Below are 13,435 nucleotides of genomic sequence, written 5' to 3' on the forward strand. Positions count from 1 at the left end.
CCAATCCATAAGCTTGTTTTACTGACTTGTCTGCCATTTGCAATGAAAATATGGCAGGCTGTACCTCAATGATCTCCAGCTTCTCCATTACAGAGAGTGGCATAAGATTTATGCCTGACCCTAGGTCACACAAAGCTTTCTCAAAGGTCATGGTGCCTATGGTACAGGGTATTACGAATTTGCCAGGATCTTGTCTCTTTTGAGGTAAAGTTTGCTGAACCCAGGTATCTAGTTCACTAATGAGCAAGGGAGGTTCACCTTCCCAAGTCTCATTACCAAATAACTTGGTATTCAGTTTCATGATAGCTCCTAGATATTAAGCAACTTGCTCTCCAGTTACATCTTCATCCTCTTCAGAGGAAGAATAGTCTTCAAAGCTCATGAATGGTAGAAGGAGGTTTAATGGAATCTCTATGGTCTCTATATGGGCCTCAGATTCTTGTGGATCCTCAATAGGGAACTCCTTCTTGCTTGAGAGACGTCCCATTAGGTCTTCCTCATTGGGATTCACGTCCTCTCCTTCCTCTCTAGGTTCGGCCATATTGATTATATGAATGGCCTTGCACTCTCTTTTTGGATTTTCTTCAGTATTGCTTGGGAGAGTACTAGGAGGGGTTTCAGTGATTTTCTTACTCAGCTGGCCCACTTGTGCCTCCAGATTTCTAATGGGGGACCTTGTTTTATTCATGAAACTTAAAGTGGCCTTAGACAGATCAGAGACTAAATTTGCTAAGTTAGAGGTATTCTGTTCATAATTCTCTATCTGTTACTGAGAAGATGATGGATAAGGCTTGATATTGCTGAGCCTATTTCTTCCACCATTATTAAAGCCTTGTTGAGGCTTTTGTTGATCCTTCCATGAGAAATTTAGATGATTTCTCCATGATGAATTATAGGTATTTCCATAAGGTTCACCCATATAATTTACCTCTGCCATTGCAGGGTTTTCAGGATCATAAGCTTCTTCTTCAGAAGATGCCTCTTTAGTGCTGTTGGATGCATTTTGCCATCCATTCAGACTTTGAGAAATCATGTTGACTTGATGAGTTAACATTTTATTCTGAGCCAATATGGCATTCAGAGCATCAATTTCATGAACTCCCTTCCTTTGAGGCGTCCCATTATTCACGGAATTTCTCTCAAAAGTGTACATGAACTGGTTATTTGAAACCATGTCAATAAGTTCATGAGCTTCTGCAGGCGTTTTCTTTAGGTGAATGGATCCACCTGCAGAATGGTTCAATGACATCTTAGAGAATTCAGATAGACCATAATAGAATATATCTATCATGGTCCATTCTGAAAACATGTCAGAAGGACATCTTTTGGTCATCTGTTTGTATCTTTCCCAAGCTTCATAGAGGGATTCACCATCTTTTTGTTTGAAGGTCTGAACATCCACTCTAAGCTTGCTCAGCTTTTGAGGAGGAAAGAACTTAGCCAAGAAGGCCGTGACCATCTTATCCCAGGAGTCCAGGCTATCTTTAGGTTGAGAGTCCAACCATGTTCTAGCTCTGTCTCTTACAGCAAAAGGGAAAAGCATGAGCCTGTAGACTTCAGGATCAACTCCATTAGTCTTAACAGTCTCACAGATCTGCAAGAACTCAGTTAAGAACTGGTAAGGATCTTCTGATGGAAGTCCATAAAACTTGCAGTTTTGTTGCATTAGAGCAACTAATTGAGGTTTCAGCTCAAAATTGTTTGCTCCTATAGTAGGAATTGAGATGCTTCTTCCATCAAACTTGGACGTAGGTGTGGTATAATCACCAAGCATCCTTCTTGCATTATTATTGTTAGGTTCGGTTGCCATCTCCTTTTCTTGTTTGAAAATTTCAGCAAGGTTGTCTCTGGTTTGTTGTAATTTAACTTCTCTTAGTTTCCTCTTCAGAGTCCTTTCAGGTTCTGGATCAGCTTCAACAAGAATGTCTTTTTCCTTGTTCCTGCTCATATGAAAGAGAAGTGAACAGAAAAAGAAAAGGAATCCTCTATGTCACAGTAAAGAGGTTCCTTATTATTAGTAGAAGAAGAAGGGAATAAAGAAAGGAGAATCCAAATACAAGGGTAAGGATAGGGGCAGTGATTTGAGATGAAGAGAGGTGAAGAGAGGTGTTAGTAAATGAATAAATAAATAGGAAAAGATGAGAGAGGGAGAATTTTTGAAATTAAATTTTGAAAAGGAGTTAAATGATTTTTGAAAATAAAGATAAGAAATGAAATTAAAATTAAAATTTAAAACAATTAATTAAATAAAAAAAGAATTTTTTTGAAAAAGAGGGAAGTATTTTTGAAAATTAGAGAGAGAAAAGTTGTTAGGTGGTTTTGGAAAAGATAAGAAACAAACAAAAAGTCAAATAGTTAGTTGAAAAAGATATTAAAATCAATTTTGAAAAGATAAGAGGATAAGAAGTTAGATAAGATATTTGAAATCAAATTTTTGAAAAAGATAAAATTTTGAAAAAGATATGATATAAAAAGATATGATAAGAAGATATGATTAAAAAGATATGGTTGAAAAAGATTTACTTTAAAATTAATTGCTTAACTAACAAGAAACTAAAAGATATGATTCTAGAATTTAAAGATTAAACCTTTCTTAACAAGAAAGTAACAAACTTCAAATTTTTGAATCAATCACATTAATTGTTAGTGTAATTTCGAAAATTATGAAATAAAGATAAAAAAAGATTTTGAAAATATATAAAAAATGAAAAAGATTTGATTTTTGAAAAAGTTTTGAAAAGATAAGATTTTTAAAATTGAAATTTTGACTTGACTAATAAGAAAACAACTTATTTTAAAAATTTTTGACCAAGTCAACCAAAAATTTCGAATTTTTGAGAGAAATAAGGAAAAGATATATTTTGATTTTTTTTTTGAATTTTTAATGATGAAAGAGAAAAACACAAAAATGACTCAATGCATGAAAATTTCAGATTAAAACACATGATGCATGCAAGAACACTATGAATGTCAAGATGAACACCAAGATCGCTTTGAAGATCATGATGAACATCAAGAACATATTTTTGAAAAATTTTTTATGCAAAGAAAACATGCAAGATATCAAACTTAGAAATCTTTCATGTTTAGACACTATGAATGCAAAAATGCACATGAAAAACATCATACAACACAAAACAAGAAAATTTAAAGATTAAATAAGAAGACTTACCTAGAACAACTTGAAGATCATGAAGAACACTATGAATGCATGAATTTTTGAAAAATGCAAGAACAAGTTGAATATGCAATTGACACCAAACTTAAAACATGACACAAGACTCAAACAAGAAACACAAAAATATTTTTGGTTTTTTTTTATTTTATGATTTTTTTGTATTTTATTTTATATTTTTCAAAAAACATATAGGAAAAAGAAAACAAGAAATTCAAAATTTTTAATAAGGATTCCAGGAATCTTTCAATGTTAGCCTAAAGTTCCAATCCAAGGGTTAGACATGGCTTCATTGCCAGCCAGTTTTAGGATGGAATTACATGCATTGTGGTGATTAGTTGAAGCCTTAGTCCAAAAGAATTTGGATATGGCTTTACAGCCAGCCAGGCTTCAACATGCTTCATAAAACTCTAGAATCCATTCTTAAAAATTCTGAAGCCATAGAATGATTTATTTAAAAAATATTTTTTTTTCAAAAATAGGGATAATTTTTTTTGAAAAATTTTTAAAAACAAAACAAAAAGAAAAATTTTTGAAAACAAAACAAAACAACCGTCAGTTGTCCAAACTCGAACAATTTCCGGCAACGGCGCCAAAAACTTGGTGCACGGAATTGTGATCATCAACAATCGCGCCAAAAACTTGGTAGCGCTCTCAACGTGAATCACAATTAGTCACAACTCCACACAACTAACCAGCAAGTGCACTGGGTCGTCCAAGTAATACCTTACGTGAGTAAGGGTCGATCCCACGGAGATTGTTGGTATGAAGCAAGCTATGGTCATCTTGTAAATCTCAGTTAGGCAGATAATAAATGTTATGGAGTTTTCGAATAGTAAATAAAGCAGAAAATAAAGATAGAGTTACTCATGTAATTCAATGGTGGGAATTTCAGATAAGTGTCGGAGATGCTTGTCCCTGTTGGATCTCTGCTTTCCTACTGCCTTCCTTCAATCCTTCTTATTCCTTTCCATGGCAAACTATATGTAGGGCATCACCGTTGCCAATGGCTACATCCCGTTCTCTTAGTGAAAAAGGTCGAAATGCTCTGTCACAGCACTGCTAATCATCTGTCGGTTCTCGATCATGTTGGAATAGAATCCCTTGATTCTTTTGAGTTTGTCATCACGTCCAACAATCGCGAGTTTGAAGCTTGTCATAGTCATTCAATCCCTGAATCCTACTCGGAATACCGCAGACAAGATTTAGACTTTCTGGATTCTCATGAATGCCGCCATCAATCTAGCTTATACCACGAAGATTCTGATTAAGGAATCCAAGAGATATGCGCCCCGTCTAAGGTAGAACGGAAGTGGTTGTCAGTCACTGGTGCACGAAATTGCAATCACACTTTTGCAACCCCGCACAACTAACCAGCAAGTGCACTGGGTCGTCCAAGTAATACCTTACGTGAGTAAGGGTCGATCCCACGGAGATTGTCGGCTTGAAGCAAGCTTTGGTTATCTTGTAAATCTTAGTCAGGATATCAGAAATTATCAGGATTGATTGTGAAAAGTAAAAGAACATGAAATAAGTACTTGTTTTGCAGTAATGGGGAATAGGCTGAGGTTTTGGAGATGCTCCATCTTCTGAATCTCTGCTTTCCTACTTTCCTCTTCTTCAAGCACGCAAGGCTCCTTCCATGGCAAGCTGTATGCAAGGGTTTCACCGTTGTCAGTGGCTACCTCCCATCCTCTTAGTGGAAATGTTCAACGCACCCTGTCACAGCACGGCTATCCATCTGTCGGTTCTCAATCAGGCCGGAATAGAATCCAGTGATTCTTTTGCGTCTGTCACAAACGCCCCACCCTCAGGAGTTTGAAGCTTGTCACAGTCATTCAATCATTGAATCCTACTCAGAATACCACAGACAAGGTTTAGACCTTTCGGATTCTCTTGAATGCCGCCATCAGTTCTAGCTTATACCACGAAGATTCCGGTTAAAGAATCCAAGAGATATCTACTTAATCTAAGGTAGAACGGAGGTGGTTGTCAGGCACACGTTCATAGTTGAGAATGATGATGATTGTCACGGATCATCACATTCATCCGATTTAAGAACAAGTGATATCTTAGAATGGAAGCAGGCATGATTGAATGAAAAACAATAGTAATTGCATTAATCCATCAAGACACAGCAGAGCTCGTCACCCCCAACCATGGGGTTTAGAGACTCATGGTGTGGAAGGTATACAAAGAGACGTGTAAAGTGTCATGAGGTACAGATACAATGTCAAAAGATCCTATTAATAGTAAACTAGTAACCTAGGGTATACAGAAATGAGTAAATGACATAAAAATCCACTTCTGGGTCCACTTAGTGTGTGCTTGGGCTGAGCATTGAAGCTTTCATGTGTAGAGACTTTTTCTGGAGTTAAACGCCAGCTTTTATGCCAGTTTGGGCGTTTAACTCCAAGTTTTATGCCAGTTCCAGCGTTAAACGTTGGAATTTCTGAGGCTGTTTTGCCACGCCGGTTTGGGCGATCAAATCTCGGGCAAAGTATGGACTATTATACATTTCTGGAAAGCCCAGGATGTCTACTTTCCAATGCCGTTGACAGCGTGCCAATTGGGCTTCTGTAGCTCCAGAAAATCCACTTCGAGTGCAGGGAGGTCAGAATCCAACAGCATCTGCAGTCCTTTTCAGTCTCTGAATCAGATTTTTGCTCAGGACCCTCAATTTAAGCCAGAAAATACCTGAAATCACAGAAAAACACACAAACTCATAGTAAAGTCCAAAAAAGTGAATTTTAACTAAAAACTAATAAAAATATACTAAAAACTAACTAGATCATACTAAAAACATACTAAAAGCAATGCCAAAAAGCGTATAAATTATCCGCTCATCACAACACCAAACTTAAATTGTTGCTTGTCCCCAAGCAACTGAAAATCAAAATAGGATAAAAAGAAGAGAATATACTATAGACTCCAAAATATCAAGGAAACTTAGCTCCAATTAGATGAGCGGGACTAGTAGCTTTTTGCCTCCGAACAGTTTTGGCATCTCACTCTATCCCTTGAAGTTCAGAATGATTGGCATCTATAAGAACTCAGAACTCAGATAGTGTTATTGATTCTCCTAGTTAAGTATAATGATTCTTGAACATAGCCAGTGTATGAGTCTTGGCTGTGGCCCAAAGCATTCTGTCTTCCAGTATTACCACCGGATACATACATGCCACAGACACATAATTGGGTGAACCTTTTCAGATTGTGACTCAGCTTTGCTAGAGTCCCCAATTAGAGGTGTCCAGGGTTCTTAAGCACACTCTTTTTGCCTTGGATCACAACTTTATTTCTTTCTTTCTTTTTTTTCTCTTTTTTTGTTTTTTTCTCTTTTTTTTCGAAATTTTTTTTTTTTGCTTTTTCTTGCTTCAATAATCAATTTGATGATTTTTTTCAGATCCTCAATAATAGTTCTCTTTTTCCTTCATTCTTTCAAGAGCCAACAATTTTAACATTCTCAAAACAGCAAATTCAAAAGACATATGCACTGTTCAAGCATTCATTCGGAAAAACAAAAATCATTGTCACCACATCAAACTAATTCACTAGTTTCAAGGATAATTTCGAAATCCTGTACTTCTTGTTCTTTTGTGATTAGAGCATTTTTCATTTAAGAGAGGTGATGGATTCATAGGGCATTCATAGCTTTAAGACATGAATTTTAAATTTTATTAATTATGAATTAAGAACAAGACTCAAAAATAGATATAAGATGAGACTAAAAAAATAGAAAACAAAAAATTTAGATAGGCTCCTAATGATAGAGGTTTTCACAGAGTTAGGACTCAACAACCTTGATTTTGAGAAGTGGATGCTCCCTCAACTTGAGAAGAGAGCTTTTGGCGTTTCAACTCTTGGAGTTCACGCCCCTGCTTCTCTTGTTCCTTCAACAATTTGCAGAGCATGCAGTTCTGATTCTGCTGTTCTTTCTTCAGTTGCTCCATAGTCTCTTGCAACTTGGTGATAGATGCTTCTAGGCTGGCCCAGTAGCCAATTTCAGGGAATTCAGGGAGGAACTCCTGCGCCCTCCTTTTGATAGAGTTGTCTTGCATTTGTCCTTCCATTGACTTCTGGGTGATTGGATGTTCAATGGGTATGAATTCATCTACTCCCTTCTTTACCCCAGCCTCTTTACAGAGCAAGGAGATCAAGCTTGGGTAAGCTAGTTTGGCTTCAGTGGAATTCTTATTTGCAATTGTGTAGATCTCACAAGCAATCACATGATGAACCTCCACTTCTTTTCCAAGCATAATGCAATGAATCATCACTGCTCTCTTGATAGTGACCTCAGAACGGTTGCTAGTGGGTAATATGGACCGCCCAATAAAGTCTAGCCAACCTCTTGCAATTGGTTTGAGGTCTCCCCTCTTGAGTTGGTTTGGGACACCCTTAGAATTGGTTATCCACTTAGTTCCAGGGAGGCATATGTCCTCTAGAACTTGATCCAACCCTTTATCTGCTCTCACCATTCTCCTATTAAAGGATTCAGGATCATCTTGCAGTTGAGGCAATTTGAAGATTTCTCTTATTTTGTCCAGATGGAAGTACATAACTTTCCCTCTGACCATGGTTCTGTAGGTATGGTAAGCAGTTCCAGTCATTCTCTGCTTATCTGTTAGCCACAGATTTGAGTAGAATTCCTGAACCATATTCCTTCCAACCTTTATTTCAGGATTGGTTAGAACTTCCCATCCTCTGTTTCGAATTTGCTCTTGGATCCCCGTATATTCATCTTCTTTCAGATCAAATTTAACTTCCGGGATCACTGACCTCATGCCCATTATCTTGTGATAATGGTCTTCATGTTCTTTGGTTAAGAACTTCTCTTGATTCCAAAGATTCTTTGGATTATTCTCTTTCTTTCCTCTTAAATTGGTTTGTTTTCCCTTAGGGGCCATGATCTTGATGAATCTTGGCTTAGTGATCACGAAAAAGCACACCAAACTTAGAGGTTTGCTTGTCCTCAAGCAAAAGAAAGGAAAAGAAGAGAAAGAGGAGAAGAGCAAATTCGAATGGTGTGGGGGGATTGAAGGGCCGAACGTGTTTTATAAAGGGGGGAGGAGATTTCGAAAAAAAATTGAAAGGAGATTTGAGAAGATATGGAGATAATTTTGAGAGAAGGGTGAGTTTTTGAATAAGATTGGAGATTGATTTGAGAGAGATTTGAAGAATGATTTTGAGATTTGAAGATTTGAAAGTGAATGATGAAAGATTGAAATGTGTTTTTGTAGAAAAGTATGGGTAAGAAAAGGAAAGTTTGAAAAAATTTGATTTGAAAACAAAATCTTGGTCCCCCCACCTTTCTGGCGTTAAACGCCCAGAATGGCACCCATTCTGGCGTTTAACGCCCATTGATTGCCCATTGTGGGCGTTTAACACCCAGCCAGGTGCCCTGGCTGGCGTTAAACGCCAGAATTCCTTTATCACTGGGCGTTTTGCTAAACGCCCAGGATGCTGCACACCTGGCGTTAAACGCCCAGAATGGTGCCCATTCTGGCGTTTAACGCCCAAAATGGCACCTTTACTGGCGTTAAACGCCCAGAATGGTGCCCATTCTGGCGTTTAACGCCCAAAATGCCCCTTACTGGCGTTTTTTCGCCAGTAAGCTCTTTTTCTCTGCTTTTTGCACTGAATCCTTCTGTAACTCTGTGAACTCCTTCATTTTTGATACTTGACTTTGTAAAATCAAAACATATAACCTGCTAATGACTGGGTTGCCTCCCAGCAAGCGCTTCTTTACTGTCTTTAGCTGGACCTTTACTGAGAATTACTCAAGTCTCAGTTTTGAGCATTCCTGCTCAAAATTGCTTTCAAGATAATGCTTGATTCTCTGTCCATTCACAATGAACTTTTTGTCAGAATCAATATCCTGAAGCTCAACATATCCATATGGTGACACTCCTGTAATCACATATGGACCCCTCCACCGGGATTTAAGTTTTTCTGGAAACAATCTGAGCCTAGAGTTGAAGAGCAGAACTTTTTGTCCTGGTTCAAAGACTCTGGATGACAACTTCTTGTCATGCCATTTCTTTGCCTTTTCCTTATAAATTTTTGCATTTTCAAAGGCATTGAGTCTGAACTCCTCCAGCTCATTTAGCTGGAGTAATCTTTTTTCACCAGCTAACTGAGCATCCATGTTTAGGAATCTGGTTGCCCAGTAGGCTTTATGTTCCAGTTCCACAGGCAGATGACAGGCCTTCCCATACACCAGTTGGTATGGAGAGGTTCCTATAGGAGTCTTGAATGCTGTTCTGTATGCCCACAGAGTATCATCCAAGCTCTTTGCCCAATCCTTTCTTCGGGCTATCACAGTCCGTTCTAGGATTCTTTTTAGCTCTCTGTTAGAGACTTCAGCTTGCCCATTTGTCTGTGGATGATACGGAGTTGCCACTTTGTGGCTAATTCCATATCTAACCATAGCAGAGTATAGCTGTCTATTGCAGAAATGAGTGCCCCCGTCACTGATTAGTACTCTGGGAACACCAAACCTGCTGAAGATGTGTTTCTGGAGGAATTTCAGCACGGTCTTGGTATCATTAGTGGGTGTAGCAATTGCTTCTACCCACTTAGATACATAGTCCACTGCCACCAGAATGTAAGTGTTTGAGTATGATGGTGGAAATGGCCCCATGAAGTCAATTCCCCATACATCAAACAATTCTATCTCTAATATCCCTTGTTGAGGCATGGCATATCCGTGAGGTAAGTTACCAGCTCTTTGGCAACTGTCACAGTTACGCACAAACTCTCGGGAATCTTTATAGAGAGTAGGCCAGTAGAAGCCACATTGGAGGACTTTAGTGGCTGTTCGCTCACTTCCAAAATGTCCTCCATACTGTGATCCATGGCAATGCCATAGGATCCTTTGTGCTTCTTCTCTGGGTACACATCTGCGGATCATTCCGTCTGCACATCTCTTAAAGAGATATGGTTCATCCCATAGGTAGTACTTGTCATCTGAAATTAATTTCTTTCTTTGCACTCTGCTGTACTCCTGGGGTATGAACCTCACAGCTTTATAATTTGTAATATCTGCAAACCATGGAGCTTCCTGAATGGCAAAGAGTTGCTCATCTGGAAAAGTCTCAGAGATCTCAGTAAAAGGGAGGGACGTCCCAGCTACTGGTTCTATTCGGGACAGATGATCAGCTACTTGGTTCTCTGTCCCTTTTCTGTCTCTTATTTCTATATCAAACTCTTGCAAAAGCAACACCCATCTTATAAGCCTGGGTTTTGAATCCTGCTTTGTGAGTAAGTATTTAAGAGCAGCATGGTCAGTGTACACAACCACTTTGGATCCCACTAGATAGGATCTAAACTTGTCAATGGCATAGACCACTGCAAGTAACTCTTTTTCTGTGGTTGTGTAGTTCTTCTGTGCGTCATTTAGAACACGGTTGGCATAATAAATGACGTGCAGAAGCTTGTTATGCCTCTGTCCCAACACTGCACCAATGGCATGGTCACTGGCATCACACATTAGTTCAAATGGCAATGTCCAATCTGGTGCAGAGATGACTGGTGCTGTGACCAGCTTAGCTTTCAGGGTCTCAAATGCCTGCAGACACTGTGTGTCAAACACAAATGGTGTGTCAGCAGCTAGCAGGTTACTCAAAGGTTTTGCAATTTTCAAAAAATCCTTTATAAACCTTCTGTAGAATTCTGCATGCCCCAGAAAGCTTCTGATTGCCTTAACATTGGCAGGTGGTGGTAATTTTTCAATTACTTCTACCTTTGCTTTATCCACCTCTATTCCCTTGCTTGAAATTTTGTGCCCAAGAACAATTCCCTCAGTCACCATAAAGTGACATTTCTCCCAGTTTAAAACCAGGTTAGTCTCTTGGCACCTTTTCAGGACAAGTGTTAGGTGATTAAGACAGGAGCTGAATGAGTCTCCATATACTGAGAAGTCATCCATGAAGACTTCCAGAAATTTCTCTACCATATCTGAGAAGATAGAGAGCATGCACCTCTGAAAGGTTGCAGGTGCATTGCACAGACCAAAAGGCATCCTCCTGTAGGCAAACACGCCAGAAGGGCAAGTAAATGCTGTTTTCTCTTGGTCCTGAGGATCTACTGCAATTTGGTTGTAGCCTGAATAGCCATCCAAAAAGCAGTAATAATCATGACCAGCTAGTCTTTCTAGCATTTGGTCTATGATGGTAAAGGAAAATGATCCTTTCTGGTGGCTGTATTGAGCCTTCTGTAGTCAATACACATACGCCACCCTGTGACTGTTCTTGTAGGAACCAGTTCATTTTTTCATTATGAACCACTGTCATGCCTCCCTTTTTGGGGACAACTTGGACAGGGCTCACCCAGGGGCTATCAGAAATAGGATAAATAATCCCAGCCTCTAGTAATTTAGTGATCTCTTTCTGCACCACCTCCTTCATGGCTGGATTTAGCCTCCTTTGTGGTTGGACCACTGGTTTGGCATTATCCTCCAACAGGATCTTGTGCATGCATCTAGCTGGGCTAATGCCCTTAAGATCACTTATGGACCACCCAAGAGCTGTCTTGTGTGTCCTTAGCACTTGAATCAGTGCTTCCTCTTCTTGTGGATTTAAAGCAGAGCTTATAATCACTGGAAAAGTGTCACCCTCTCCCAGAAATGCATACTTCAGGGATGGTGGTAGTGGTTTGAGTTCAGGTTTGGGAGGTTTATCCTCCTCCTGAGGAATTTTCGAAAATTCCTTTGTTTCCTCTGGTTCTTCTTGATCAGGTTGAGCATCTTTGAAGATGTCTTCAAGCTCTGATTCTAGGCTTTCAGTCATATTGATCTCTTCTACCAGAGAGTCAATAATGTCAGCGCCCATGCAGTCATTTGGTGTGTCTGGATGCTGCATAGCTTTTACAGCATTCAACTTGAACTCATCCTCATTGACTCTCAGGGTTACTTCCCCTTTCTGTACATCAATGAGAGTTCGTCCAGTTGCTAGGAAAGGTCTTCCTAGAATGAGAGTTGCACTCTTCTGCTCTTCCATTTCCAGTACCACAAAGTCAGTTGGAAAGGCGAATGGTCCAACTTTGACAATCATATCCTCTATTATGCCTGATGGGTATTTAATGGAGCCATCAGCAAGTTGGAGGCATATCCGGGTTGGTTTGACTTCTCCAGTCAACCCAAGCTTTCTGATAGTGGATGCAGGTATTAGATTGATGCTTGCTCCAAGATCACATAAGGCTGTCTTGGTGCAGGCACCTTCTAATGTGCATGGTATCATAAAGCTTCCTGGATCTTGAAGCTTTTCTGGTAAGCTTTTCAGAATGACTGCACTGCATTCTTCAGTGAGAAACACTTTTTCAGTTTCTCTCCAATCCTTCTTATGACTTAAGATTTCTTTCATGAACTTAGCATAAGAAGGTATTTGCTCAAGTGCCTCTGCAAACGGAATCTTTATTTCAAGAGTCCTTAGATAGTCTGCAAAGCGGGCAAATTGCTTATCCTGTTCCACTTGGCGGAGTTTTTGAGGATAAGGCATCTTGGCTTTATAGTCTTCAACCTTAGATGCTGCAGGTTTATTCCTTACAGAAGTGGTTGAAGAAGCCTTGTTAGAGGGATTACTGTCAGCACTCTCAGGTGTCTGATCTTCCCTTGGCGTCTGAACGCCAGGATTGGGTGGAAAATGGGCGTTTAACGCCAACTTTTCCCCCTTTTCTGGCGTTTGAACGCCAGAACTGGGCAAGGAATGGGCGTTTAACGCCAACTTTCCTTCCCTCTCTGGCGTTTGAACGCCAAAAGTATTCCTCTCTGGGCTCTCACTGTCCTCAGAGGGATTTTGAACAGTGGGTTGGTTATCCTCTGTCAATTGTTCCTTATTTGGCCTTTTGCTCTTTTGAGCAGTGTTATTCAGTGTCTTCCCACTCCTCAGTTGAACTGCTTGACATTCCTCTGTTATCTGTTTAGATATTTGCTGTTTTGCTTGATTCAACTGCAGTTCTATGTTCTTGTTAGCAACTTTAGTTTCATGGAGTATCTCTTTAAATTCTGCTAACTGTTCTGTCATTAGGAGCAATTGTTGATTAAGCTCAATCATCTGTTCTTGAGGATTAGGGTCAGTGACTACTGTCATGACTTCCTCTTTTGGAGAGAATTCATTGCTAGAGTACAAATATTGATTTCTAGCAACAGTGTCTATAAGCTCTTGAGCTTCTTCAATTGTCTTCCTCATGTGGATAGATCCACCAGCTGAGTGGTCTAAAGACATCTGAGCTTTTTCTGTAAGCCCATAGTAGAAGATGTCT

General features: G+C 39.3%; 1 non-coding gene across 1 annotated transcript; it reads left to right on the plus strand.

Annotated features, from left to right (window-relative positions):
• Positions 1–1,307: 1,307 nt before the first annotated feature.
• Positions 1,308–1,411, plus strand: LOC112793179 (small nucleolar RNA R71). Its single transcript, XR_003197885.1, has one exon. It is a non-coding gene; the product is annotated as a small nucleolar RNA R71 (small nucleolar RNA).
• Positions 1,412–13,435: the final 12,024 nt, after the last annotated feature.

Source organism: Arachis hypogaea, chromosome 3 (genome assembly GCF_003086295.3).
Source record: "Arachis hypogaea cultivar Tifrunner chromosome 3, arahy.Tifrunner.gnm2.J5K5, whole genome shotgun sequence".
Classification (NCBI taxonomy): Eukaryota; Viridiplantae; Streptophyta; class Magnoliopsida; order Fabales; family Fabaceae; genus Arachis; species Arachis hypogaea.